The sequence below is a fragment of the Camelus ferus genome, chromosome 30 (genome assembly GCF_009834535.1).
Source record: "Camelus ferus isolate YT-003-E chromosome 30, BCGSAC_Cfer_1.0, whole genome shotgun sequence".
Taxonomy (NCBI): domain Eukaryota; kingdom Metazoa; phylum Chordata; class Mammalia; order Artiodactyla; family Camelidae; genus Camelus; species Camelus ferus.
Window position 1 is genome coordinate 24082553 of NC_045725.1, and position 25554 is coordinate 24108106.

General features: G+C 42.2%; 1 long non-coding RNA gene across 2 annotated transcripts in view; it reads right to left on the reverse strand.

The window, feature by feature from the left end:
- LOC106729356 overlaps positions 1-25554 on the reverse strand; it is a 173884-nt gene that overhangs the window by 120948 nt on the left and 27382 nt on the right. The window contains exon 4 of one of the 2 annotated variants that reach the window (XR_004316199.1): positions 1206-1326. The exons of the other annotated variant lie outside the window; for it this stretch is intronic. This is a non-coding gene — a long non-coding RNA (uncharacterized LOC106729356). The remainder of the gene's footprint in view (positions 1-1205; positions 1327-25554) is intronic. 2 annotated transcript variants of the gene reach the window in all.

Sequence of the window (25554 nt, forward strand, 5' to 3'; positions counted from 1 at the left end):
TACACAGAATTTCAGAGTAGAAAGCTGTGTCTAAACCAAACCAGGTGCCCCAGTTCTGAGTATGTGTTTCTTTCTCCACATTGTCTCCTCTTTTCTCTCTCATTCAAGTGAATTAGCACCACCCCCCCAACATTGACACTTGATTACTTATATCTTCCAAAAACTAGAAAGCTGAATAACCTTCCAAAGGGGAAAAAAAGTTCCCCATCTGTCCTTGGCATTCAAAATCTATTTATATATCTAAGAACATCCCTGGTCAAACAACAGCATTCCGTTTCTCACTTTATTGTTTTTCCCACTTTTGGATACTCTCCATACCACTTCATTGCCAGCATCAATTTTGACACAGAATTAGAGTGTTAGAAAGGCTTCTAAAGGCTAATTAAGCATTCTATTTAAATATGGTAGACTGAAAAAATGTGTCTCTGTCTCCTCCTGAAACACCATCAATATATAAGTAAAGGTATAAAAAAAAAAGATATAAAGTCAGAAGGACAAAAAAGGAGCAGGGATGAAAGCCGACAATAGATGTCACTGAGTTTGGGAGGATTAAAAATGAACAGAGGGATGAAACTCATTTAGGCTAACAGAGAAAGCATAAATCCACCTGCCCTCACAGAGGCAATGATGAGAAACAAGACAGTTTGCTCTGCAAAACTCAGGAAAGATCAGGGCTTGGCTGTACAGGGCATCAGAGAAAGCTGAGGAGTGGCTTGGGGCTAAAGACCCAGGGGTCAGTGGAAACCTCCACCCCATCCCCTTGCCACCAGTGAGTATAGATTTATTCTCTGAAGAAAGTGAATCAGAGCATCATCTCTGTGGTGGGGAACACCAGAGGGACATACTCACCACTGTGGGGTAGAAGGGTAAATGACCACTACTCAGATGAGCATATGATGCTCTATAACAGATCAACTGGTATCTGGAAGAATTTTCAAAAACCCACTCTAAGATAATGAAGTGATTAAAATATCAGGAGGTATTTTATAAATATGAATTAAAAAGCAGTTTTTCCCATTCCCATTCCTGGATGGAGTTTTTGCCCATAACACTCTGGAGATGTGTCTTATTTACATCTGTGCCGAAGACCACCAAGCTTAACAAAGGCAATAAAGTTGGAAAAAGACATGGTCTGCTCTAAATTGAGTCTACTCTTTTATTTAGTCACAACTCTGGATTAACTTTTTAAAAGTAAAAAGTAATACCAGCCTAGCGGATGTCCATCTCAAGTGGCCCATTGTCTCCCCCACTTTGCTTTGTTCTGCACACGGTTTTAGTTTGCCCGGTGAAGCTTACACTAAAAGGTGTGAAAACAGCAACGATGTCCTATTGGGAGAAACAAAGGGAAGAAAGAAAAGCAATGCTAAACGGATGTAGAAGGAAATGACTTTTCTTTTCTGCTTCAAATTGGAAAAAAAAAAAAAAAATGTGCTCAGACTTGAAATAGTGCTTCCATTTCCAGCCCTGGTGGCTTATTTAACTTGGGTGGATTAATTTAGCGGGAGTAGTATCCTGGTTTATCATCCATGGAGAGGTAATTTTAAAAATCTTTGACCTTGTCAGTTTGGGGGTCATTTCAAGTTGGAGGTGTTATATCTGGTATGTCACCTCCAATTTTCAGGAGTCTTTCTTGCCTCGAGATGTTGCCCTTGCAGATTCTCAGTACCGATTCTCTTCCAGCTGCAATTCTTCCATCTCTTTGAATCTTTCATCCATTTTCCCACTTATGAAATACATCCTATTTTTCAATAAGGGGATTCACCTTTTTAGACAATAACATAGAGAGAAGAGGAAAGGAACTAATATTTATCACACTTAACTGTGCATTCAACAATGCCCCAGGCACTTCATATAGCATCTCAATTAACACTTAATAACAATCAAATATGCAATATTATTATTCCCTCTTCCAACCTGCTAGGCTAACACACCTAAAGATACACAGAACAGGGATTTAAGCCCAGATCCAATTTCAAAGACTTTTCAGCAGAAAAGATTAAAAAAACAAAAAACAAAATAAAACACCAGTACCACACTTGACATTTGAATATTTCTAAATATAAAATCCCTGGGAGTATATATCTGTGTACTGAAAATATTTTATACTCACAAGATATTTTCCCTTTGTAGATGATTTTTCTATCAAGCTCCCAAGAACTGCCTAGAGCTATGAGCACTAAAATACCTCCTTAGGAATTTAAATTTTAATTTTCTCCTTGTCCCTTCAGACTTGGAATACCCACTTTCAGGGTCTACCATGGACTGCACTGTGTCCTCCCCAAATTCATAAGTCAAAGCACTGACCACCAATGTGATGATATTGGGAGACAGGACCTTTGGGAGATAATTTAGATGAAGTCTTGAAGGTGGGGCCCTCATGATGGTTTTAGTGCCCTTATAGAAAAAGGTGCTCTCTCATTCTGCCATGTGGGGACACAGTGAGAAGGTAGCCATCTGCAAGCCAGGAAGAGAGTCCCCCTGGACCATGCCAGCAGCCTAATCTACGACTTCCTATCTCCAGAAGGGTGTGAAAATAAATTTAGTTGTTTAAGCCACCCAGTTTACAGGGTCCTTCTGAATTTAAGCCAGTGCTTTTTAGACATTATTTTACTTGCTTAAATCCCTCAACACAGGGATTCTTAATGAGTAGCCCAGGATCCTCTTGGTGGACCAGAGCTGAACCAAAAATACAAAGACTTTTTTTGTCAGATATTTTATGAGCAGTTAAGAGCTACTCACTAGTAAACTGCTGAGTAAAGAATTACTGAGATTTGGTATTCATGAATTAAAATGACCACTTTTGAGTTCACTAGACCTATGGAGTAATAACAACAGGCTCCAGACAGCAAAACTTTCAGGATGTGTATGTTTACACAGATACATAGAATCCAAGACATATTTTCAGAAAACACTTAGTTGGTTACAGCTTATATAATTCTAGCACAGTAGCAAAACCAGGAAATTCACATTGTCACAATGTGTGTGCCCAGTTCTAGGACACTTTATCACATGTGTAGATTTTTGTAACAACCACCATGGTCAATATCCAGAACAATCCATCAGTATAAAGATCTCCCTCACGTTCTTCCTTTAGAACCACATCTACTCCCTCCTCCATCACCCCTTACCCTTAATAACCTCTAATTTGTTCTCAGTCTCTACAATTTTGTCATTTAAGAATGTTGTATAAATGGAATCATACAGTATGTGACTTTTCGAGGTGGAATTTTTAAACTCAGCATAATGCACTGAAGATCCATTCAAGTTACTGAACATTTGTTTCCTATTGTACTGTCACAAATCGCCACAAACTTCTGTGGTTTAAAGCGATACAAACTTATTACAGAATGGAAACTACTTCCCAGAGTGGCTGTACTGTTTTACATTCCCACTAACAATGTATAATAGATCCAGTTGCTCTGCATCTTTGCCAGCATTTGGTATTTTCACTGTTTTTAATTTTAACTCTTCTAATAGGTATGTAGTGATATGACTAAATTTGCATTTCCCTAATGGCTAGGGAGATGGAACATCTTTTCATATGCTTACTTGCCATATGTGTATCTTCTTAGATGAACCTCCTTTTCATGTCTTTTGCCTATTTTCTAGTTGGACAATTTTTTTACTACTGAATTTTGAAAATTCTTTATGTATTTTAGACATGAATCCTTTGTCAGATAAGTGGCTTGCAAATATTTTCCCCTGGTCTGTAACCAGTCTTTTCATCCTCTTAACAATATCTCTCCCAGAGCAAAGTTTTTAATTTTAATGAAGTCCAACTCGTCAAAAAATCTGGAGTTACGTCTGGGAGCTTTTCATAAAGTTCTAGGTCCTGAAGATTTTCTCCATGTTTTCTTTTGAAATTTTTCTTATTTTACGCTTTATATTTAAATCTATATTTTGAAATTTTTCTAATTTTATGCTTTATATTTAAATCTATAACCCATTTTGAGTTAATTTTTGTATAAGGTGTGATTTTTTTTTTGTCATGGATATTCAATTCTCCAGCAACATTTGTTAAAAAGCTATCCTTCCCCCATTGACTTTTTTTTTGCATCTTTGTCAAAAATCAGTTGATCATATATATCTGTCTATTTCTAGGTTATCTATTCTGTTCCATTCATCTATCCTTTTATTCCCTCACCAGTACCATGCAGTCTTGATTACTGTAGCTATGTTAAAGACACCTGAAATCGGGTAGTGATTCCTCCAACTTTATTCTTTGTTTTCAAAATTGTTTAGATATTCTAGTTCCTTTGCCTTTCCTTTTATATTTTAAAGTAATCTTGTCTATATATACCTACAAAAAATCTTGCTGGGTTTTTGACAAGAAAAATGTTAAAACTGTATGTAAATTTGGGAAGAACTGACATCTTTAGTTACATTGAATTTTTCAATTGAGACCAAAACATAGCTATGTCTCTTTCATTGGTGTTTTGTAGTTTTCAGCATACAAGTCCTCTGCACATTTTGTTAGATCTACACCTAAATATTTCATTTATTCTTGCTTTTTAATAATAAATTATTGTTAGTATGATTTTATCATCATTACTTTAGTTGTGGTTTACTTAGCTACCCCTTAAGCAAAAATCATATAGACTGGATTCCCTCAGGGTAAATTCAGCCTGTGGATATTTTTAATGGGGAGAGATTTCCCATTTTAAAAAATCCACATTTCTATCTTCTCTGGAGAAATGGGGAAATCTGGTAACACTGGGTCTCACATTCCTACTCAACGGCAATTAGCTGAAGCTGAATAGCGTTATCCTTACAAGAAGCATCTTTGCTAGTTAGTTAACACCACCTCCACCACACCCAGTGAATGTCTGTGCACACATGCCTGGCTTCATTTCCTCATCTGTTCCTGCACTGGCCCTGGGAAGCTACTGGGTTTCCACTTCTGCCTTAAATTGTGTGGTGATTCATATTGGCATTAACAACATTTTTGGTTTATTAATTACACTTTCCTAGGTCACTCATAGGGCAGAGAATGCATGTTAATCATCCACAGTCTTAAGGATTTACTAGGCTACTGCGTATATATTTATTCCCTCTCGCCCCAAAAACTTCTTGTTCCATGACACTTCTTCATCACTGTTTCTCCCAGCAGGGAAATCAGAGTAAATGTGGTCTCAGAAGAAACACAGGACTAGAGTGGAGATGGAGGAACCAGCCCAAAGAGTCTTCTGTACAAGACTCTTCTCCGTGGGCTGATATTTTGTGAGAGAGACTCAGTGGGCAGAGGTAAACCTCTGGTAAACAAACAAAGGCCGTTTTTCTCAGAGTGCATCTTCAGCTCTGAACTTGTACTTGTGAAGGCACTTTCCCCAGAATATAGCCTGAAATAATGGAGGTTACACTTCAAAGCTCCACCAACAAGAGGCTCAATTTTTCTCCAACAAGTGAGGAAAGTAGGTTCCCTTGGGTGGACTGAGTTCACTCTGCTTATCTCTACTGCTCATTTAAGTAGATGACAGGGTTAACCTAGTCCCCATTTAACCTCTCAGCACCATCCAAACATGGCCAGGGAGGAGCGTTCAGTTTTAATATCCCACTTCTCCTAATCCATTATCCATGATAATCCATTGTGTCCCCTGGGTACTTAATCATCAAAGCAACCATAAACCTCTTTTTGAAGATCAAATGGTTCTTTAATCCATTTACTTACAGTATCCTAAGTTACAGAAAATTAATCAGTAGTGTAAGTGGGCCACTATTCTGAGTTTCTTATGGAGCCTGTTAACAAGGTAACAAATCGGTAATGGCTTTTGTGCCACGTGGGTCAGAATGTGGAACAAATCACCTTGGTTGGTTGCTTTTCGCTGTGCTCTTCATTCTGACTTAGTCCGTACTGCCGACTTGGCCTGCCTGCCTTCCCAGAATCCTATTGGTGAATTAACAAAACTCAGCCAGACTGAGAGCGAATTGGACTTTAAACTTTCCAGCGAGGGTGCCATTAATTCTCATCTTCCCTTCTGTACCAGGTTAGCTGAAACCATTTAGGGAAATCACCCTAGGTCTTTGAACTCTCAAAGAAGTAAGAAAGCAGTAATTTTCATTAAACAAAAGCACTACATTCCAGGCTAAGTTTCCAGTTCCCTTTTGTCCTTTTTCATGTCCTCTTCCCTCAGTACTGAGGTACTGTATCAGATTACCCCAAAATGGCCATTGTGACCACTGGGAAGACTCTTCGCCTCAAGAATACCCCGAGGTCATTACTATGACTCCCTCTACACAGTCATTTCTGAACCACTCAATACAAGAAATTGAGATTTCATATTAACCAGAAATGTTATACTGGTATTAAGGATTTTCCTTTGCCTGAGGAGCTGGATTAACTTGAACATAGAAAAACTCCTGACTCTGATCACAAGAAGAGGCTTTTTAATTATTCATTATGCTGTAACCAAGTGTTCTTTGGTTAAGGGGGGAAAATGCCTTCTTTTCAATAAAAACCCATTCACAAGATGGATGATAACCTCTGTATTTTCTATGTCCTTTTGGGATGTCTACTCAACATAAAGTCTCTTTATGTGAATTATATATATATATATGTACATTTTGATGGTTGAAACGTCAGTCAGGAGGCTGGGAGAAAGACAAGGAATAATAAAATAAACCCAAGGACTCAAGAGGAAGGAATAGGAACAAGAGTTAAGCAGCCCAAAGGGAACAATGCTGCAGAGTCAGCAACTGGGGGTGGTGAAGGGGCTCAACCAGATGAACTGGTTTCTGTGGATTGGAACCCAGTTGGTTATCATTTAGCCCTTCTGCTGCCTGCCAGGGATGGGCTCAGTCCAGCTCAGGATGCAAACAGGACACGGAGAAAGAAGAATTGCTGTTTCTGACCATCCTTGGAGCTCAGTGAAGAACCAGGAGGAATCAGATGCCCAGAGAAGGACATAAAATAGGATGCAGCACTGTTATGAATTGAGTGCTTGTGGCTCCTCCAAAATTCACATGTTGAAATCCTTTCCGCCAATGTGGTGGTATTAGGAAGTGGGACCTTTGGGGAGTGATTATGTCATAAGGGTGACATCCTCGTGAATGAGACTAGCGCCCTTATAAAAGAGACCCAGAGAGCTCCTTCCACCACGTGAGGACACAGTGAGAAGCTGTGAACCAGGAAATGGGTCCTGCCAGACACTGCATGTGCTGACACCTTGATCTTGGATTTTCCAGCCTCCAGGACTGCAGGAAACGCATGTTGTTGTAGCCAGTCAGTTTACGGTATTTCTGTTAGAGCAGCCGAACAGACTAAGCCAACTGGGCCTGAGGATGTGGATGAAGCATGCAGCCTTTGCGAACGCCTATGTTGGAGTCCTCCTCCCTGAAGCTGGCTGTGGCCCAGTCTTGCAGACCTGGGCTCGCCTCCTGATAGCTGCATTGTGTCTTTACGCTGAATAAGTGATTCTGTTGCACCCTTAGCATTAGGCCTGAGAAAACCATTGTCATTGTCAATGACTATTACGGACTGAATGTTTGTGTCCACCAAAATCCATAGGTTGACGTCCTAGCCCTCAATGTGATGGTACTTGGAGACGGGGCCTTTGGGAGGTCATTAGGGTTAGTTGCGGTCATGAGGGTAAATGCCCCCATGATGGGATTAGTGTCCTTATAAGAAGGGAGACCGGAGAGCTTGTGCCTTCTCTCTGCCATGTGAGGACAAAGTGAGAAGGCAGCCTTCCTCAAGTCAGAAGGAGAGCCCTCACTAGAAACTGAACCTTGATCTTGGACTTTCTAGCCTCCAGAATTGCAAGAAAATAAACTCCTGCTGTTTAAGCCACCCAGTCTGTGGCATCTTGTTACGGCAGCTGAGGTGACTGAGACTATGACTCATTACTGAGACAGGGTCATGATACAGGGGGCTTGTGGGTGCATCCAAGGACAAAACCTGGGGAATCAGGACCAGTGAATCACTATTTCCCTTGTGCATACATTCTGACTAAGAAGCAAACTTCTGTATAGGGTTTATTCTTCTCATGTTTAAATTCTACTCCAGAGCGAAAGACTCAGGGAAAACTTCTAGAAGGGTAGAAATCAAAGAGATGATGATAAGCCTTCAGGAAGCAGAGTACAAGCCTGCATTCACTTCTGGCGGGTATCGTTGTCCTTTGCTTCTCCACGAGCACCCAGCTAGTCAGCAGTCACACTGCCATCCTTCACACCAAGCCCTCTTTGCTCTCAGCCTGCTCTTGCAGGGGGATTCTAACCAACTGAGCTTTTTTTTTTTTTTTTTTTTTTTTTTAGCTCCTGCTACTACAACGCTGTCCATGAGAGTGTTTCTCTATCACTGTGAATACAGGGGTCTGATCTGGACTCTAGTTTCCACCATTTACAGCAAAATAACCTTGGGTGTGATTCTTAGTGACATTAATTTATGTAATCGGTTACAGTACCTTCCTCTTAGATTTGTGGTGAGAATTTAATGAAATAATGTGTAGAAAACATCTGGACACTATGCTTGGCAAATGCTCATGTGATGTCCCAAAGGAAGGGGAGGGGGTGTACTAGTGTGGACCTGGGAGCTGGGCCCTCCTAGGGGTGGCACAGAAGCTGTGAAAGACAATATAGAAGAGTAACATGGTACCTCCCGCCGTTACGAGTGAGATTTTGGCCTAGTCATCATGGCCGTTCCTTGTGGATCTCTGGAGCATCTCAAGTGGCCTGGAGCAGCTCTGCTTCCACTCTTGATTAAGCAGTCAAGAGACGATATTCACAACAAGCACTTTCTAGTTTTTGCCTAAAAGCAACAATTTTTCATTATTGCTACTTCTCTTCCGACTGCTAGGGCTTTTAATGGAATTGCAATAGTAATGTTGTCCCAGGGTGACGAGCTTCTACGACTGAATAATATCCCTGGATTCTGTCTCTTTTATTAAAAAACATGTAGGACACAGGCTCATCTCACGAATGTTAATGTGATCAAGATCGTTGCCCACTGGAAAAAATGTGTTCTAACTGAGTCGTGGGAAGGCGTGACTTGCCACATCAAATACAAGGAAATCAATAGCCTTCAAAGGATTACAGTTCCCGGAGGCTGAGGGGACAAGAGAAGTAATACAATTTTGAAAAACAGCGCTTTTGATAAAACAGTTTTTTCAAAAATCTCTCCTCCCATTTATAGGATGCGTTCAGTTAAGCATTTTATTTTTCTTATCAATCAAGGGCCAACGTGATTTGACCAAATGTTGAGTGAACACTAGGTTTCAGTCTCATCACACACACTCTGCAAGCTTGCTTAATGATCAAGCTAGGCATTTTGCTCAAAGATTTGGTATCTTCCTAAATGGGAATCAGGCCAGGGCATTTATTTAATCTTTATAGACTGAGCTTCCCCTCCCAACCAAACCCTTCTCCCTTCCATCACCACCATGCTTGGGTGACCCATGCCCTTTATCACATGCCCCTCCCAAAGGAAAATCACATTCCTGCCTCTTCTCTCTGTCCTTCTGTCTTAGCATCAACAAGAGATCCCTGCAATTTGCCTTGATTGTGCAAAATGAGAATAGCTACGGTCAAAGTGAGTTAGCAAGTGTTCCCCATGTAAGAGAGATAATTCAGTGATACCTACAACCAAGCAGGTGCTTCACCAGGATTCAAAGTGAGGTATTTATGCTGCATTTATTGACAAGCAACACACTCCTCCAATGGAAACCAAGCAGTAGCATCGCAGCTTGCAGAATCGTAATGTGACACGCAAGGGGATTGCTTTATTAGCCTTGGCCTGGGACCCTGGGAGGGAAGCAAATCAGAGGCTGTGCACTTGCTCAGTCAGGTATTGATCGCGCAGTGCCCTGTGCCAGCTGGATGCTGCGGGGTTTTCTAGAAGAATAAAACCAAGTCATGGCTTCCATTCCATGAGGACAGGCTCTTGTGGGCAAGACAATCTTTATTTTCATTCCTCCTGAATGCTAGGCAGTAAGGCACAAATTACTAAAAGCTGTACTGTTCAAATGACTGGCCCCAGATTTAGAGGTAGAAACTTTTTTGTGGCCATTGAGATGAGTGTGACCAGATTGAAGTCTTTCTTTGTTACACATGTTTCAGCTGATTACTAGCATCAAATTACCCAATTCTCTGATACCCCATAAAAACATTTCCAACTGGCTTCCTGCATGTAGACAAAGGAACTAGTTTGAAAACTCAGTCAGACACATGCAAACAAGAGTGACAGGAAGTACATGGAATTCCAGATATTACTGTCTCTGTGGATTGGAAATTCGAAACCCTTCACAACTCTTTTCCCTTGCCTTCCTCTACTATACAGGATGGAAAGATTCAATGTTTTCTTTCCTAGGTGCGCTTGTGGCTAAAAGGCTATGTAACACAGTTCTAGCCAATGGATAAAAGAAAAAGTCACTGGACAGAGCTTTCAGGAAAGTTTTTTGAAAGGACAGACTCAGCTAGCACAGCCCCTCAGCCCATTGTCTTCATCCCCTCTTCCCCCCTCCTTTTCTTTCCTAGAACAGGCATGACAGCTGGGGGTGCAGCAGCCCTCTGGAGACTGTGAAAATGAAAGCCACTTGCTTTATGGATGGAGAGGAGGAAGATAAACAGAACTGGGTCCTTGTAAACATTTCGAATTGCTTCACTTGTCCAGGATCATCTACTCCCAGACCTGTTGCATGTGACAAATGCAGTAAACAAAGTCTTTACTTGTTTAATCCTGTCAGTTAGATGTTCTGTTACTTGCAGCTAAATGCAATCCTAATGGATACACTCAGAGCATTCAAGGTATGCTAGCTCAGCTCTGTCCGTCTGTCATTTATCCTAGTAACAGGTGTTGCATCTGTCTTGGCTGACACCTCCTGCCTGGGCCTCCACTATTGCTGTAGTATTAGACAAAAATCTGTCTCCTGCCAAACTTCTTGAAAATAGTGAATTGCAATGGTTATTCCAACTACGTTTGTGCTTTAAATTCTGAAATCTTTATTTTTCCATTGCCTAACTTACTGAGATTTTTCTGGGTTTATTCCAAACTTGCTTTTCTTCCTAATATTCCACATCACTTTTATAAATGAAATTCTTACAACTTCCACCTGGAGACTGCCAGAGGGGCCAATTCCATCTACTCTTTCAATTACAAAGTTAAATGTAATTTTAAAAAAATGAAAATGAATATATGCATGTATATGTGTGACTGGGACATTGCACTGAACACCAGAAATTGACACATTGTAACTGATGGTACTTCAATTTAAAATAAATAAATAAATAAAATTTAGAACAGTGAAACAGAAAGAAAAAAGCTAAAATGTCTTCAGAGACCGCCTTCTACACAGAACCTTTTCCAAAGGCAACAGTTTTCATTCAGAACTCTTATAATGGACTTCACAAGCCGTTGAAAGACAGCAGCCCCTGCTAAAGGCCCATAAATATTTGATGGCCCAATCTTAACTGTTCCTAAAGATGAAACCACTTTATACAGTATCAAACTGTCCCTAGAGACCCTTCTGTCTGAACAGCAGTTGGCCCTGGCCACTCTCCTTGCCCTTTGTGGCATCCCACTTCCCCCTTGAGGAACTCAACATGAATCAATAGGAAGCAGTCTGTCAAATGTGTAACATGCTGCTTATCTGTAATTATCTTAAAACCACTATGTGCACGTGCTATGTGTGTGGAAATGGCTGACAAGCACCATTATCATCTCAGAGAGAAGGCAAACACTGCCCTTGTGCTGCCCCTGCCTCTCTAGAAATAACATCAGCAAAGAGAAAGAGTAATCAGAGCTAGCAGTTACTTGGCACTACTACAAGTCAGGCACTCTGAACACTTTAAATAGAACTCATTTAATCCTCCCAATGATTCTGTCAGGGAGGTAATATTATTATCTTTGTTATACAAATGCAGAAACTGAGGCACAGAGAAACACAGATACTAAATGGTGCGGCTGAAATTTGAAAGCAGGCAGACAGCTCCAAAGTCCATGTCTTCACCACTCTATTTTATTGCCTTTGGTGGACATTCTGAGATGGGCCCACATGATCCTTGCTGTCTGGTATTCATGTCCCTTCCCTTGATTGTCAACTGGACCTATGACTTGCTTTAACCAATAGAGTATGGCAAAGGTGGCCAGATGTTGCTTCCATGACTGCATCACATAAGGAACTGAGAATGGCCTCTAGCCAATGAGCGGTGAGGAGCTGAGGCCCACAGTTCAAGAACCCTTCAGGAACTGAATCCTACCAATCCCACACAAGCTTGGAAGTCGATCCTTCCCCAGTCAAATTTTCAGATGAGACTGAAGCCCTAGCCCACACACCTTGTGAGAGTTCTTGAAGCAGTGGGCCCAGCTAATCCAGCCTGGACTTCTGACCCACAGAACCATGAGATAATAAATATGTGTTTCTGAAAGTTGCTAAGTTTGTGGTAATTTGTTACACAGCAATGGATAACTTATATACTGCCTCTGTGATTAGGTCATACTTTGGAATATAAATCTGGCCCATGAGGAGTTGTCATTAAATGATAAAAGGTTATCATTGTTTCTGGTTAAAAGCCTGAGGGTGGTGTGGAATGAAGCAAAGAGAGCCTAGGTGGAGGCCTACAACCAAATCAATGCTGTGATGTTTGTGAGAAGAGTGTTGACTGCTCTCGACCACAGCACCACCCCCTGTGACCTTGTTCATACCTGACCTTGAGTCTGTAGAGAAAACCACCAGAAGACAGCAGACCAGTAAAGAGATGGACTTTTATATACTTTTGAAACAATCTGCAATATCTCAGTTTCTAAGGCCATTACTTTTAAGAACGATATGATTTTGGCTGTCTTGTTACAATATGTAAGATGAGTGAGCATCTGGGATCTACGAGCTAAGAAAAGGCTGACAACCCAGGATGAGGGAGTAACCCAAGCCCCGGGAGGTGTCAGCTGGGGCAGAGGCAAGCATCTGAAAGCAGGACACCAGGGCAGAATTGCGGGATCTGGGCTGGGCTCAGTGGGTCAGGCGGGTTTCAAAGGTTGGACTAAGTCATTGGTTCAGAATCCAGGGAGAAAGCACTGAGTGGGGGACAGGAAGACAAAGAGAAGATGCAACAAAGTAACGAACTGATGGGAAACACCAATAATAAGCCCAGAGCACCAGCAGAAGGAAAGGCCTAGTGACTAAAAGCACCCCTTGGCCTCAGCCCAGTCAAGGGTATCCACTTCAGGCCATATTTGGGAACCAAATTCTAGAAAGACTGGCTGAGAGTCTCATGCAAGAGAGGAATGAGAGGAATGAGAGAAGAGGTGAGGGGACAGGAAAAAGTGGAGCTACCTGTATTTTTCTCATTGGTTCTGCCCTCTTATTGAGTCACACGATGATCTTTCTGGACAGCTCCTCTCCAGGACACAGAGGAAAGACGTGGAAGAACCAGACACAGCTCATAGTGCTGGGATGCATCTCACCCTCATCTCACTTGACAGAGAAAACTGAAGCCTGGAGAAGTTAGTATCGTGTCCGGGCTCACAAAGCCAGTGAGCAGCAGAGCCAGAACAGGGCTTCAGCCAGGCACCTTTCCCCAACACCACCCTTGCCTATTCATCAGCCGGGATCTGGGCGCCTGGGCGTTCGGAGTTTGCAGACAGTGACGTGGACAGACTGTAAGAGCTGGAGGAGCTCAGAAGATAAATGAAAGGGTGCTGGGTGATTAGAGCAGACTCACCAAGAAGGCTCGAGCCAATCTCAGCCGTGAAGACCGAAGGGGAGCTGCGTGCTTTTCTAAGCCCATTGAAATTCATTCAGAACCTCTAATCTCCTCCTCCTCAAGACAAGGGCCTTCAGCACTTGAACTTCGCTCCAAACATTCCCTCACTTCGTATCTTTTAAATGTTCGTTTCACATATCGCATACAAGGGTTTTTTAAATACACAAGAAAAATTAGCTTATTATCTTGGACAGCCAATCCAACATATTTTAACAACTTGTTCACCACTGCCTCTCCATCCCCTATCTTCTGCCTTCGTTTTCTTCCTCCTGAGTGTAGGTGTCGTTCAGTGGTTCTTTCAGCAAGGGTCTCCGAGGGACAACACGCTCAGCCCGGGTGTGCCCTGGATGGCACTTCACCTGGGGAAAGACTCCTTCTAGCATTTACTCTCAGTGCTGTCAACCCGATGGCCGTTCTTTGGCGGGGAGGGGGACTCTTGGCTGCTTGCTCATAAGGTTTTCCTTTGTTCTCTCTGCTTGGCGGTTTCACTGTGTCTCTACTTGGCTTGTTCCTCACTTCGTTCAGGTCTCTGCTTAAATGCCACCTGCCTCAGAAAGACCTTCCTCAACCCTTCCCTAAAATTGCTCCTCTGAAAGTCTTTTGCTCTGACTTACTTTTCCTCCAGAGCATGTATCTGCACTTGAGTTTACATTACATATGTAATGTATGCGTGTTATACGACACACGTACATTATACATGGGTTCCTCCACTGGGTCCCCTAGAACAGTGCCTAATGGTTCAATAAACAGCTACTGATAAATGAATGATTATACCTACGTGTAGAGGGTTGTGGTTATTGTTGGGTTTATCCTGCTCAGCTCTTTGAACCTTAATATCCTCCATCTGGAAACATTGGCTTTTCCTACATTGAGTGGTTTACTCAGGGTTCTTTAGAGAATCAGAACCAACAGACATAGATATGGGTATAGATATAGATATGGATCATAGATGTAGATTCAGATTTTATATATGTGTGGGTACAGAAAGATTAACAGATGGCTAGAGATTGATTTTAAGGATTTGGCTCATCCAACTGTGGAAGCATGGTAAGTCCAAAACCTGTGGGATAGGCTGGCAGGCTGGAGACCCAGGAAAGAGCTGCCATTCGAGTCTAAAGGCAGACTGCAGGCCGAATTCCCTCCTCTTCCAGGGGTCTCAGTCTTTTTCTATCAAGACCTTCAACTGCTGAGGCCCAGCTGCATTATGGAGGGTAATTTGCTTTATTCAAAGTATGCTGATTTAAATGTTAACCTCATCTAAAACATACCTTTACAGAAACATACAGAATAATGTTTAATTGATATCTGGGTACCAGGGCCTAGCCAGGTTGACACATCACATTGACCGTCACAGACTCCCACCTGGTAGGTAGTGCTCTGTTTGGGTGGCACAGCCTTGCTCCCATTTTGCAAGGCTGCCTCTGTTTGCTCTTGGGTCTCCTCATGTCCAGTGGGGCACCTACCCCTTTGCTCTCCAGTGGCATTATTTCATGCCCAATCTTCTGGCTTCCTGCAAGAATTCCAGTGTCCCACCAGGAGGAGGAGAAGCTTTGCAGACCTTCCCAAGAGGCCCCTGAAGTCCCGTGCCTACCACCCTTGTCTGGTCATGAGTTCCAGAGGCCCTATGACTTCAATGTCCCTTCTCACCACCGTGAGTTTCCTCTACATTCAGGTTCATAGAGGATGTCCTCCTGTTTTGGAGTGAGGTTGTGTATTTTTAAAAATTGAAAGCAATATTTCATCTTAAGCAGCTGGAGGGAAGGTGGAAGAATGCGTACATACTCACTCTGACATCTGATTGGAAGTTGGTGGGAATCAAGTAGGTCTAATAGAGATGGAAAGGCATCCCAGGTAAGCGAAGCTGGAAGATGGATGGCGGTGAGCATGTTACCTGCAGGGGAAAGCTAAGAGCCCTCCTTAAACATGCTAATATTTGAGCACCTGCCACGTGTTGGAGCTGTGCAGGACTGCCTTAGATACTGATGCACAGTACACGGGCACTCCTGTCCTCACAAGTCTCGAAGCCAGACTAGCGTGAGCATGGCAGGCAGAGTGGGAAGTGGAATCGGATTTAAAACACCTTGTAAGTCTGATAAGAGACTTGACTTCTTAAAATACAGAGCCACAGGATTTGGGTACATGGAGATTACATGCTGGAAGCTATGTTTAAGAAAGTGAATGAGACAGTGGAAACCTAGAGGCAGGGCATCAGCTAGGAGTCAATGACATCATTCTTGGTTTGCCTTGGACAGTACAGATTTATGTCTTTTGTCCCAGTATAATTACTTATAGTATCCTTTTTTCACTTTCAAAGTGTCCTGTTTGGATGATAAATCACCAGCTTGCCCAGCTAGAAGCTTGAGAACGTGAGCTTCTTGTGGGCAGGGCCCGTGGTCTCTTTGCCTTTGTGCCTTGAACATACAGTGCCTGTCATATAACAAACATTTCACTGTCTGAAAAATGAATGACTCTGACACAGGAATCAGAAAGAGCAGTTACGAAGGTAGAGAGAGACTGAAACAAATGCAACATTTATGAAACCAAAGCTTCAAGGAGGAGGCTGTAGGTAACAGAACCTAGTGTTCCAGGGGAAGCTAGAAGACTAGAAGAGATAAAATGAACACTTAGAGACATGGCTAATCCCAGGTCTGGGAAAGTATAAGACCAGCATGGAATGTCTTGAGCCAGAAAGCAAGAAAGAGCTGAAAGGCTTAAGTGGGCCTATGTCAAAGGACACAGGAGCTGGCTTACAGGGGCTCCCACGGGCCATGTTGGTGTTGATCTGAGCATCAAAAAGAGTAATGATGGCTATGGGTTATAAAATAGAAAAAAAAGAAAAGAAATCATGAGTCTGTACTGGTACTGGACAAAAAAAGGATCAGGGAAGGCTCTTTTTCACCTAAAACACCAGTCAATAAATGTAGAAAGAACTAGAAAATTGCCATTTTGCAGCCATCAATTCAATGATTGGTTGAGGCAAAGATAATCCATGCATGCTAAAACCACTGGGTGAAAAGTAGTTGGAAACGGGACAGTCACATGGTCTCAAAATAATACTTGTTAATTCAAATGCTAAAAAGATACTTTCACAATGGAGAAATTTGGCAGACAACAACATAGTTACAAGTATATAAGCGAATAATGGGACAAAGTTGACGTGTACCTCCTGACGCAATGCAACTGGGAGTACACAATGTCATTTAGGTGGTATTCTTGCCAAAACACCACATGAAACAATGTTTAATCTGGATCTAAACATGAGGAAACAATCAGATAAACCCAGAACTGAAGGACATTCTGCAAGACAAGTGACCTGAACTCTTTAACTATCATCAAATTTCACTAAAGACAATGGAACATTCTAGATTCTAGATTAAGGGAGCTTGGAGAAACAAAACAATCTAAGACAATGCATGAAATTTATTTGGGTCCTGGATTTAAAAGTAACAATAGCAAAACTTTGGAAGACATTTTGGGGGACAATTTAGGGTTTTGTATATGGATCGTTTATTAAATGATCTTATTGAATCTACATTAAATTCCTTGCAAATAATAATGTATTGTAGTGAATGACTTTTTAAAAAATTTTAGATGATCCATGCTCAAATATTTAGGCTGAAACATTTAGGTGAAATGTCATGATAAACACAACCTTCTCTCAAATTACTCTGCCAAACACACACACACACAAACACACACACACACACTAGAAGAGCAAATGTGGTGAAATGTTGGCAATTTGGTGAAGTGAGGTAAAGGACATATGGGTATCATTGTATTATTCTTTTCACTTCTCTGTGAATTGGAAATTCAAAATAAAAAAGGAGAAAGGAGAGTTTAAAAAAAAAAAAAAAAAAAGGAAAAAAGGAAGCCTGGAGGAAAAGCCACATGGTGACAGTGAAGAGGGCATCTGTCAAGCTTCAAGGGGCCGGGTGGTTTGAAGTGGTGGAGAGAAATCAATTGCCACAGGTCAAGGAGGTGACAAAGAGAAAAGACATAAAAGTAAAGACTGTCAATAAGAATGAGGCTGGAGACACAAGACAGTAGCGAAAGGAGAAAACAGGATCAAATGAAAGTGGGGCTCTTGGGGGGCCATGCACTCCCACTGAAGCTCTGCTCTTTGCACTCATAAGTGCACATCTGAAGCCCTGGGCCCACAGTGTGCAATGCCATGCCTGGAAGGTTCCTGGATTCCCTGAGTGTGAGGTCAGCCTACTTGGGGAGCGTCCTGTGTGAACCCGAGCTGAGGGAGCAGAACCGTCCTTAGATCAGATTATTGGCCTTTCACAACAGTCTTGGTCTGGCAGCCACAACGGGAGCTCCAAGTTACCAAACGAGCAAAATTTCTTGGGAAACCAAGTAAATGTGACTTCTTAGCCCTTCCTAAGCCAAGCGTACAGCTTACGTATGACTTCATACAGTCCGAAGTAAACGACAGCAAACTGAGCACATCTGCTCACGAACATGCGGTGAAGGTCACTCACATCACTGGTCAACACACCTTAAATGTCCCCAGAAACAAAGGTGAATTGCAGTTGTAGACAGTGAGTGTCAACCATGTGGAATCATTGCCCAGACTCTTGGCAACAATTGATAATATAAAATGATTCCAGTTGCTATGGAAACAGAACCAGAATGCCAGTAATTATCAATAAGTTCTCACCCTGAAACTCAAACCCAGCTCTGATTTTCATAATAACCTAGAAATGTTTCCAAAAACTGCTCATAACACCCCAGGATTTTGTTACACCAAAGGCAAAGTCAAATTTGAATAATCCCTCTCGATACCCATCTGCTTATGGTGCCCCAGCTTGTTCTCAGGACTCCCATCCAGGAGAGGAGAAAGCGCTCATTGTGCCGCAGATGATGCTGGAAACAGAGAAGGTTCACATCCCGTGTCAGAGCCAGGAGGCCTCACACTCCCAGACAAAACTTGCTTTGAGCCAGAGTTAGTCTTTTAACCCCCCACCCATTTTTTAAAATTGAAGTAGAGTTCATTTAAAATGTTGTACTAGTTTCTGATCTCTTAAAGGGTATGAGTGAAAAGGCAACAACTCTGTGCCTTTCAGAACAAGGGTCCTACATCACCCAGCCCTGTGCTCTGTCACTTAACACTAGCCTGAAAGACAGAAGGAAAACACTCCCCAAGGACTCTCCTTTCTTCCAGATCCATCAGGTTTGCCTCTGGAGTTCACCACCTCCCTTGATTCCTGCAGTAAACAGAATTCCATATTGTTCTTTGTCAGATGCTAAATGCAAGTCCAGGCTTGAAACATTGCCTTGGTCAGAGCACTCATTGTTTTCCTCACCTACCGATTAAGGCTCTTGGGATGGCTCTCCTCCCTCTGCTGCACACATCCTCGGATCTTTGCCCCCAGTAGAAACAACAACCCTCCTCTGACCTCCACGCCCTCTTCTGGTTCTTATCCTCTCACTTTCTCGTCTTCACAATTAAGCGTCTGGAAGTGGTGGCCAGCACTTGCAATCCACCTTCTCACCTCCACTTCACTCCTAACCGCAGGATCGTCATTCCCCATCCCTGCACTTAAATTATCTGTGATAACATGACTGCAACTTAGTCATCAGCAAGCAGTACAATGGATTCTTCCCAAGACTTACTGTTTTTTCACCTTTGTGTAATAATTCAGATCATTAATGACTCCTTGCTTTGAAAATCTCTTTCTAGTTAGTTTTCAGTCACGCTACTGTTTCTCATTCTACCTCTGGCTACCGTTTCTGTTTCTTCTGCTGATTCTTTTCTCCCACTTGTCTCCCACATCTTAGTGTTCCCTTGGGTTCCATCCCAGGTCTTCCTCTCCATGCCCTCCACAAATATCCTGGGTAACCTCATCCAGACTCCGCTTTCTCTTCCACAAACAGCTTTGCCAAATGACGGACACAACTCTACCTATAATCTTCTTTTCCAGGCTCTACACTCATTTAGTCATCTGCTTACAGTTTGTTTCCACTTAGATATTGTATATACTTAGTAAGAGCAACGTCCTCAGGGCTAAATGTTTTCTTTCCCTCAATATTCTTTTTCTAATATCCCCTTTCCTTGTTTATGCTGATAGTTTGATCAAACCACCATCCTGGACGTCCTTTTTGACTTATCCATCGACTCTATCTACCTCTCATCTACCCCAAATTGACCACCAGATTCTACTTCTTAAAGCAATGAACTCATCCCTCCATCACTGCCTTCCTAATTTCTCACCAATGACTGCAATTTCCTCCGACTGGCTTTCTCTACACACAATCTTGCTTCTTCTACTCTATATTGCCACTGGAATTTTATTTTCAAAAATTCACATTGGTTGATATCACTACCAGCTTTAAACCACTCACCTCCATCTTCTGTATACTGTTCAAAATACTTAGCACGACTACTAAGACCTTCGTGATTTGACCCTTACTATATCTCTGATCTCATATCTCAAGCATTCCCAAATGCTTATCTGCATTCTAATCAAACAAGATCTACTGTCCACATCTTTGTATTTTTCAACATGCCCTCTACCTGGACTCCCCATGACCAGTTCCTCCTGGCCAAGACACCTTTCAAGACAGCTTAAGCAACACGTCCTCTGAGAAGCCTTCCCTTTGACTCACCCCCAGGATAAGGCAGCAGCCTTTTTTTTCTTTTCCAGCCTTATTGAGATATACTTGACATATAATATTGTGTACATTTAAGGCATACAATGTGTTGATTTGACACACTTATCCATTGCAAAATGCTTATCACCATAGTCTTAAACCTCATTCACATCACCTAATTACCATTTTTTCTTGTGGTGAGAACATTTAAGATCTACTCTCATAGCAACAACTTTCAAGTATATAATACAATATTATTAACTATAATCACCATCGTGTACATCAGACCCCCAGAACTTACTCTTCTTAAAACTGGAAGTGTGTCCTCTTTGACCAGCATCTCCCCATTTTCCTCCACCTCCCAGCCCCTGGTAATCACTGTTCTAGTCTCTGTTTCTATGAACTTGGCTTTTTCAGATTTCCCATAAAAGTGAGATCATGCAGTCGTTGTCTTTCTGTGTCTGATTTATTTCACCAGCAGCAGCCTTTCTTGTGAGCTACCAGGTACCCTATCCTCATTCGTGTTATGGAACATTTGCCCTACATTGTAATCACTGTTTATCTTGACTTTCTTCCCCGACTAGATCATGAGTAACTTGAGTGCAGGGATCATATTTTGTTCATCAATCTGTCCGCTACTAGAAGGGTGCTGAATAAATCTTTACTGAATACATGAGCATAATAAACAAAACAAACATGGAGAAGTGTCAGTAGCTGAGGATACAAAGTGCCACGATTCTAGAGGCTATAAGAAAAACAAAAAGGAGTTTCCACAGTAGGCTGTGTTTGGAGAAAAGGTTGAAGTTCAAGCTACTAGATATGGTAATGGAGTTTATTACGTAAATAGACTGTGTAAGACTGAGATAATGACTGCGTTCATTGGCTTTCAGTCTATACACATGTAAACCTTAATATAAAAACCAGGCAGTAACTGTGGTAGCACAGTGAACAAAACAGATAATCTGCCCCTCCGCCCACTTGCTCACCTTGTTCATGCAACTTACAGCTGATTATTTCAGTACCTTCTCCCTATATTCCAGGCACCATCCCTAGTGCTTTATAAGCACTTGCATTTAATCCCCATAAAACCTTGTAAAGTTGACGTTATTCCCATTGTGCAGAGAAAACCAAGTCTCTCGGAGGCGAGGTAATTTGCTAAAGGTCACAGTAAATGGGAAAGCAAGGATTTAATCCAAAATAGGTCTGATTACTTTTCCTGCTCTTAATCACTCTAACCACACCACAAGTTTAAAACTTGAAAATCATCTGTCTTCTATTCAGATATTTGGGGTTTGCATAAAATTCTTAAAATTATGTAGGAAGTTTATTTCAACTCTCTTTTTATAGGTAGTACTATTAGTATGGGGAATAGGATTTGTTATAAAAATTGGTCCAAGAAAATACAGAAGTTTTGCAAGCAAGGATTTCTGTTCCAAAGCCATGAAACTATGCCTATTAGTGTGATATATCACCCTTTTCTGGTCTTTGGAGCCTGGAGAATGGGGAAGACAGGATGGCTTGGAGAGGTAAGAACCTCACCTTGAGGAAGTGCTGTGCGTTGAGTGAGGTCTCCCTCGCCACCCTCACAAAGGTGATGCCATTCCGAAGCGGCAGTGGGAATATGATAGGTCCGCAAGCGGCCACTTGCTACTTGGGGCAGGAAAGTTATCCAAGGTGTTCAGAAAAATAAATCTCTACTCCACTCAAGTGTTCTTTAACAAATGAGTTCTGCAGGGGAAAAGGAATGCGACTGCAGTGTTCACTTTGAGAGTAGAGACAGACCCTACAGAGAGGGATAGAAAAGGCAGCTGCAAAATCTACAGCAAAAAGGCGGCTACCTTTCAGTGTGGTTCCAGGAAGACTTCCCAGAGTCCCCAGGTAGGAAAAAATGTGTGTTTCAGTAGAAACTTACACACTGCCTATAGCATACCCTTCCCCTGCGATCTGAAGCTGATCCTGCGGGAATGATCTGAGCCATGCAAGATAATCTTGTCTATACACATACAAATGACTCCCATCTGGTGGGAGGATGACTCTCCTCCTTGAGGGAAAAACAATTTTGCCTCTATTTGCATATTCGTTTCAACATTTCTTTACTTTACTCTTCATCTTATTCCTTACCGGTTATAACCAGTAATCTGCCTGGTGTTCCCATTACAAGTGAAATAAAATCTTTAAAATGAGCTCATGTTTATATCCTTTTGAGGATATGCCCTTTTTATATCCTGCTGAATGTGTCTTTATGACTGAGAGTTCACCAGGGAGGCCCTGACTCTGGTTCTGCCTCTTCCTCCTTGACCCAGTGCTGTCCTCACCTCCAAGGTGGGAAGGTTCCCAAGTGCCAAGCCTCGGGCTGTGGTTCTTGTGCCTGGGAGCAAAGAATGCTCAGCCTTTGCATGTTTGAGGGTCCTCATGGTTGACAAATGGCTCTCCTTTGACGTCCTATCCAAAAGCTGTCAAGCAACATTCAGAAAGGTATAACATTTTAATCAGCTTCAGTAAAGTAAAATTTATACACAGGAAAATTCATCATTTTAAGTGTGCTGTTTGATGAATTTTGATAGCTTTGCAAAGTTGTCTACTGTCACCACAATCAAATCTAGAATGTTTCCATCCCTGCCAAAGTCCCCTGGTGCCCCTTTGCAGTCAACCCCACCCCCATGCCCCCGATCTGCAGCTCCTGGCAGTCACAGATCCACTTTCTCTCACCATTGGGTTTGTCTTTTCTAGAATCCCACGTAAGTAGGATCACACAACATTTGGTCTTTTGTGTCTGGCTTCTTTCACTAAGCGTAATACTTGCGAGATACTTCCACATTGTTGTATGTATTAGTAGCTCACACCTCGTTGTTGTTGAGTGATAGTCCATCATATGGATTTACCACAGTGCATTTATCCATTCACCAGCTGATAGACATTTGGATTATTTCCAGTTTGGGACTGTTACAAATAATAATAAGTGGGATTGCTGGTTATATAGGGAGTGTGTTTAACTCTGAAAGAAACTCAAACTTTTTCAAAGTGGCCACACCATTTCACGTTCCCATCAACAGTACAGGAGAGTTCCAGTATTTCCACAACCTCACCAACACCTGGCATTGTCAGTCTCGCTAATTTTACCTTTTCTAATGGGTATGTAGCATCACCTCGGTGTAGTTTAGTTTGCATTTCCTCAATAATGAATAGTATTGAGCATCTTTTAATGTATCTATTTGCTATCTGTACATCTTCCATGGTGAAGTTTCTATTTAGATATTCTGCCCATTTTTTAATCAAGTTTATTATGGAGTTTTAAAAGTATATTCTGAATACTAGTCCTTTATGAAATAACTGTCAGTCTATGGCATGAAAATGCCCTTATTTTTTGACAAATAAGAATTTTCTAATTCAGAATCCCTGGAAATGCAAACCAGTACAGTGTCTACTGTCTACACAACAGTAGCCAGCCTAAGGGGGAGGGAAAAAACAACACGCAGTGTTCCAGGATTTGGCCTCAAAAGAAGCTGCTCTCTGCTTTCCTCGCCATCTCTTGATTTTCTTGCATTTTATTTATTCCAGTTATTTTCTTTCCTACATTACTTGTTTTCTGTAGCTTCTGCAATTTTAGGCAGAAACATGTATTTGGAACATTGGTCTGTTTCTTTCCTGCTACAGATGAACACCTCAGCTTCTGCATTTCATGGTGAGCCCCAAATATTGTCTCAAAAGCAACAAAGCTGCTCACAGGGAAACTGTTCCTAATTGCTCCCAATTCAACCTCTGCATGTTGTGTCACTACCTCTAATTTCTTCTAGGGACCAGCTTCTCTGACTGCTTCAGCCTTCTGGAGAAGAAAAGAAGAAGAAAGTTCCCATGTGAATGGGAGCCTTGTGATATCCATTGTTTTACTAAAAACACTGACATTTCATAGAAAAGCATTTCTGCTGGAAACACAAGGCAAGATCCAACATTTAGTGGGATCGGTCAGCGATACGTGGAGCTAAACATCCCAGAGAGATCACATTTATTCCAGCTTTTCATCCCATCTATCTTTTCTCAGATATCCAGAGAGGGAGAAAACATGGATGTTGGAGGGCTATGTAGAGGAGGAAGAACTTCTTTTTCCTACTACCCTCCTTGGTTCTCTGGCTGGGGCCCTGTAAGTTGGGCTGACAAAAGGCAGATTAACAAGGGACAAGCATATGAAGTCATTCAATATAAGTGTTATGGACACAGGAGCCTTCATGAGGAAATGGAGACCCAAAGAAATGGCTTAACCTCAGTGTTTTTATATTATGATTGATGAAGAGTCAAAAAAGCCGTGGAAAAACATGATAAGACAAGAGAGTATGAGCTGAGGGTAGTAATTCAGGGATGGGGGTGGGGGTGATTAGCAAGGCCTGTTCTTTCCTATTACTCAGTCTTCAGAGATGGGGATGCTCTGTTCCTCTGCATCCTGGGAGGGCACCTCTCACACAAGGGTCTTATGAGCTTCTCCAGGGGACACCAGAGAGGTCAGAGAGCCCTTCTTGCACCTGCCATGTCTCAAATTCCTTTAGCTTAAAATGTTCTTCAATAAGCCATATTTTGGGGTAGCATGTTCTGAACTCTGTCATGTACACAATAACCATTTCCCATTCTTCCTTGCTAGAGAGGCCGGATTTAAATTAGGGTGGTAACGCACCCAGCTGAAGAAATTATATTTCCCAGCCTCTTGGTTGGGAAATATAATTTTACGTCAAGGTTGGCCCCATGACGTAATTCCGACAAACACAATTTAAGCAGAAGTTGCTGAAAGGGCTTGTGAGGCCTCGCCTGCCCCAGGGCTGCCCTCCTGCAGCCACTGTCTTGTGTCTGCCCTGAGGGCAAGGCCAGAGAGTCACAGACCCCTCCCTGCCCGGCCAGCTGGCCTCTCACATGGGAAAACAGCCCCCAGTTTGCCTCTCTCCCTTGCCGTGGGACACTCCCTGACTAACACTACCGGGTTCTCGTTCCCACCTCTTTTGCTGACAAACAGTGGGAGCTTGGGGGCAGATCACTTTCTGTCTCCCGATCCTGGGTCCCCTCCTCCTCAAGAAAGGGAGCTGAGGCCCACCCACCCATGCTGTCGAATATTCTGCAATGTGTGACACAGGTGGACTTTGAGGATATTATGCTAAGTGAAACAAGCCAGACACAGAAAGACAAGTAGTGCATGGTTCCACTGATAAGAGGAATCTAAAATAGTCAAATGCATAAAATCAGAGAGTGGAATGGTGACTATCAGGGGCTGGGGGAGAAATGGGG